Raw genomic sequence first — 5,575 nt, 5'->3', positions numbered from 1 at the left:
AGGGCCGGGCGAGGCTCGCCACCCCGGAAGGACAATTGCAGCTAAGCCCCGCCCACCGCCTCCGCTCGAGAGTAATCAAAGCCTTTCTAGGAAGAGTGCTCGGTAGTCTTGGAAGACCTTTACTCCTTAACCCGCCCTCCTCCCCCCCCCCAGTCCATTCTGTTCTTGGGGGCGGGACACATGGCTTCCAATCCCAGCTCTTCCCTGGACTCGCGGTGTGACCTTGGGCCAGTCACTTCCTCTCGGCAGTCCGGGACTCAGTTTCCCCAGCTGTGCAACGAGCACACAGCTGAGGGCCGTTGGAAAGGGGAAGGAGCCCCTCCCCCTCCAGCAGCCTTTCTGCGGCCGGGGTGAGGGGGTTTCTGGATGACCGGGTCACTAGAAACGTGTGTCCCCCATCATCACCGAACCACGACCCGGGGCTTGCTGTCCGTGCTCAGGAAGGCAGACGCTGGAGATGAGCCAGATCTTGAAAGGCTCTGACTCTTCTCAGTACGAAGCAAGCCAGGAAGCCGGGTGCTCTCCGTTCTGCCCCTGGCCTTTTCATGCCTCTGAGAAGCTTCTGGGCTCGGGGTTCTAGTTTCCACGTGGGTTCGAGCTGCTGAGCAAAATGTTAACACTTTTTGGAAAGTGTAATACACACCCTAAAGTCCACTTGTAAAACGCTGGGCGGGGATACCCTTCTAAAAGGACAAGAGGAGCAGTAACAGGATTCTGCTGTGGAGCCGGAACTAGCGTGGTCTTCGTTGTGATGGCAGCATTTAAAAAGGGATGCGAAAGAGAAGTTTGCTGGGCCTTCGCAGATCATATAGGAAAGCCTGCAGTTTTGTTTAAAAGATCTGTTTTCACAACAGTAAAAGTATTTGGTCCCTTCCCTTGGTCTCCTGCCCGTGAACTGTTAAGTCTAAATCCTGCCACTGGCATTCCAAATGTTCCCCTTTTCTCCTTTGACTGATTTCCCTCTTTATCCACCTACCCCTTTACAGAGAAATGTTTTACTTATCTATGCCAAGGTGCCACAGGTTTCACAGATGCTGATTGGCTGTGAAAGCCAAATCTGTACTCCAGAAAGCAGAATCTGCTATTCTCAGAATAGATTCCATAGCGCGTTTCTTTCAGTGAGCCCACCTATCTTTGACTCACAGTTACCATCCCTCCATGGGTACGCTTCTCCCAAGAGGTCTAGAAAATTCCCTAACAGTCAAGTCTCAGATGTAGAAGGGCCCTTAGATACCAAAGTTGTCCCACATGGTTCTGTCCCGGGCCCTCTTCTCTTCTGTGCTACTCCATGTGGTGATTTCTCTGACTCCCATGGATTTAATTACTATCTCTTTACTCATGATTTTCAAATCTATCCAACCTACCCTAATCTCCGATGATGTCCAATCTCCCATTTCCAATTGCATTTCAATTATCTCCAACTGGATCCAGTTGGACATTTTAAACTCAATACTTCCAAAATGGAACTCACTCTTTCCCCCTAAACCCTCCCCCACCTCCTCCTACTTTCCATGGTACTCTAAAAGGCAATAGCATCCTCCCAGTCCCTCAGGCTCACAACCTAGGAGTCATCCTGCCACCACCATGGTACAGGTCCTCAACACCTTGCATTTGGTTTATTACACTACTGCAATAGCCTGCTGGTGCGCTCTGCCAGCCCCAAGCCTCTCCTCACTCTAATCCGTGCTCCATTCAGCCACCAAAGTGATTTCCCTAAAGTGTGGGTCCACCAATGAATGTCATCCTCCTCTCCTACTCAATAAATTCCAGTGGCTCCCTAGTGCTGCCAAGAGCAAATACAAAATATTCCGTTTGGCATTCAAAGCCATTTATAAACTAGCCCCCTTCTACCTTTACAATCTTCTTGTCCCTTACTTCCTGACACAAAGTCTTCTATCCGTGACACTGGGCATCTCTTGGCTCTGGGCATTCTCTCGTGCTATCCCCCTAGTATGGAACACTCTCCCTCCTCTGCTCTGACTGCTGACCTCCCTGACTTCTTTTAAATCCCAACTAAAATCCCACCTTCTCCAAGAAGCCTTCCCTAACCCCTCTTAATTCCAGTACCCTCCCCCTTGATAATTACTTCCTGTTTATCCAGCATATGTATATAGCTTGTTTGTACATATTTGTTTGCCAGTTATTTGCAATGTCTCCATTAAATTGTGAGTTCCTTAAGGGCAGACTGTTCTTTGCCTCTTTTTGTATCCAATGCTTAGCACAGTACCTGGTGCCTAGTACGTACTTAATAAATGTGATTGATGGACTGAATTAGTCCAACTCTCTGGTCAGTGGTCCTGTACCAAGCCTGACAAGTGTTCAAGCAGAAATTTCTAGAACATCTCTAATGACAGGGAACTCACTACCTTTTCAGGCAGTCCATTCTATTTTCAGAGAGTTCTTATTACTTAGAAGTTCTTCTCTGTAATGAGCTGAAATCTATATTTCTTTAATTTCTGTCTACTGGTCCTAGTTTTTAGGCAGAACAAGACTAATTCCTTTTTCACTTGATAGCTTTTCTAATTCCTGAATACAGTCTCTGATTTCTCTTCTATAGGCTAAATATTCCCTTCAGTTGATCCTCATATCATATCCTCATGTGTTAGTTCAAACATCATCGTCAAAACTGTCATTTGGAGAATTCAATTGGGAAAACCATAAAGGGAGAGGGGAGATGTCAGGGTGGCAGAGGTGATGGCAGAAATGCTTTTAGGATGCACTGAGGCACATGCCATGCCATGCTGGTAATCTTGGCTTTTCAAATCAAAACTTCAGGGCTAGAAGAAACCTAAGTGATCATCAAATCCAACCACCTCTTTTCCCAGAATTGTGGAGCAGGGAAAAGGCTGAATTTGGAGTCAGAGGACCTGGGTTCCAAGCTTGGCTCTACCCTTTACTACTTGTGTGATCTTCCTCTGTAAAATGGGAGGGTTGGATTTGATAGTCTCTAAGATAGGTGCCTTCCAGGTCTAAGTCTTTGATAAAATGGTTCTTCCTCCTCTCCCTCTGCCTTCTTCAGTGAAAAAAATCCCTTCTGCCACATTCCTGGCCACAATCCTGGCCATCTGAATGGACTGGTCTTGTTGAACAAAAAACTCAGGCACGCTGCAAGGATGAGAAGCAGAATAGCAAACAATGACCGGCCCTTCGAATGGCTACAGCCACAAGTCAATGGACTGGCCTCGTGTATGTGCAACGTGGGAAAAAGTGGTGAACTTTTAATGATCATTTTGGTAACACCAAGAGCCTCCCATCAGTCTTTGAAAATGAAAGACAGTATGGGTATTTAAATTCTGTAGTAATCAGTCATTAGAGAAATGCAATTTAAAGCAGCTCTGAGATTCTACCTGATTGATTCTATCCATCAATTAGACACTGATTGCTTAAAATGATAAGAATTTGATACTCAAGTAATTGGGCAAAATAGAATCATTATAACACCGAGGGTGAAGCTGCCAATTGGTATTATCTATTTGAAAGTCTACAACATGGGCTACAAAACTGTTCATACCCTTTAATGCTTCACTTAATCCCTAGGACTGCTACTTGAAAAATACCCTAAGGGTATTATTATTGATAGCAAAATAAAAGGGGACGCAGAAACAAACAGACCAATTTTGTTCCTACTCTGGGAAAGATAATATTAACACTTTTAAAATACCGAGCAATAGAAGTTTACAGTTTCAGGTACAATTTAATCTTTTTTCCTATTTGGTCAAATATTTTTATTTCCTGACATGTTAAAAAACATAATAAATCATTTTAAAAATATCTCCACTAAAATACCAAATGAATTACTCAAACTAACAATGGCCACATTATGCTCAAAAACTCCAATCAGAAACTGCAATCTGGAGCCTCCCTCCAATATCAGTCCAAAATACGGGACATGGTTCGTGACCGAATTAGACAATAACCATGAATTGTTGTCATTCAGTTGTTTGTTTTTTTCAGTTGCGTCTGACTCTTCATGACCCCATGTGGAGTTTTCTTGGCAAAAATACTGGCGTGGTTTGCCATTTCCTTCTCCAGCTCATTTTACAGATGAGGAAAATGAGGCAAACGGGTTAAGTGACTTACTCGGGGTAACACAACTAGTAAGTGTCTGAGGCCAGGTTTGAACTCAGGAAGATGGGCCCAGCACTCTATCCACTGTGCCACCTAGCTGCTGTATATATATATATATATGTGTGTGTGTGTGTGTGTATGTATATGTATGTATATGTATATATATGTAGATATATATATGTGTGTATGTATGTATATGTGTATGTATATGTATATATATGTAGATATATTTTGTTTGTAGATAGTTGTTCACATATTGTCTCGCCCGTTAAGACTGTGAGCTCCCTGAGAGTGGGAACTGTCTTTTGCCTTTCTTTGTATCCCCAGTTCTTAGTATAACGCCTGGCATATAGGTAATTGGTACTTAATTAATGCTAGTGCCTTCTAAATCTGAGATTCTGGGAATGCATGCTAGGTTCTAGGCAATTCAGAGTTCAAACATTTTTTATGATAACAGCTTAAGCTGATTTAGTACTTTGTGGTTCATAAAGCACTCTGCTCGTGACAACTCTAGTCAGGCAAGGAGTAAGCATTATTATCCTCATTTTATAGAGGAAAATACTGAGGCTCAAGGTCGTCGTACACTATCGAGGATGCTGTAGCTGGTAAAAGTATCAGAGCCAAAATTCAAACTCAGGTCTCTCAGCTCCAGCCCAGCGCTCTTTTGACCATCACACTGTGGAACGGCCACTACCTAGTAGGAATCTAATGGAAGGTTGTTATGTTAGCTCAGGATTTCTAAGAATTTTACTGTCTCTATATAGCCACAGAAAATATTAGCCACAAAAGCTGAGCACCTGGGAATTCAGTTTAATGAGGCCCTGCTACCTGGATATTCTTTAAAAGTAGTATTAGAAACATAACCACCATTCATTTATATATGTATGTATACACTCATTCATTTTTCTGTTCATTCACCCTTTAATTGATATCATATCATGGGTGAAGTCCTCTATGACAATGCTGCTGATGACAACTGCTGACATTTACATAATGCTTTTAAAAGTTTGCAAATGCTTTATTATCTCATCTGAACCTCACAAAAAACCTTTGAGGAACGTACCGTGGGTATTATTAACCTCATTTAACAGATGAGGGAAATTGAGGCTTAGAGGGGTTAAGTATCTTGCCTATAGTTTCATAACCAGTGACAAGGTCAGAATTTGAACTCAGATCTTCTGATTCTACTAAGGGGAATACAAAGACGAATAACATACAATCCTTGCCTTCAAGAAGCATAAAATCTAGGACTAGAATGTAATGGGGATGTGATAGGACCAGCAGTCTCCCCATTTCTCATCAATAGAAATTAACTTTCCCTAAAAGGCAGCAAAGCCATCCCTAGTATGAGAAACACGCTCACTCTGAACAAAGACCAATACTCATTGTGAAGCCAAGAGAGTGCGCATTTTTGTTTTAGTCAATTATTTTACATTCCTAATGAAGAGGCTTACTCAGACAAATGCCAGCTTTTCTATATTATGCGAATTCAAATCTCCCGCCTTGC

This window comes from Trichosurus vulpecula, chromosome 2 (assembly GCF_011100635.1).
Source record: "Trichosurus vulpecula isolate mTriVul1 chromosome 2, mTriVul1.pri, whole genome shotgun sequence".
Classification (NCBI taxonomy): domain Eukaryota; kingdom Metazoa; phylum Chordata; class Mammalia; order Diprotodontia; family Phalangeridae; genus Trichosurus; species Trichosurus vulpecula.
Note: the sequence above shows the minus strand (reverse complement) of the source record.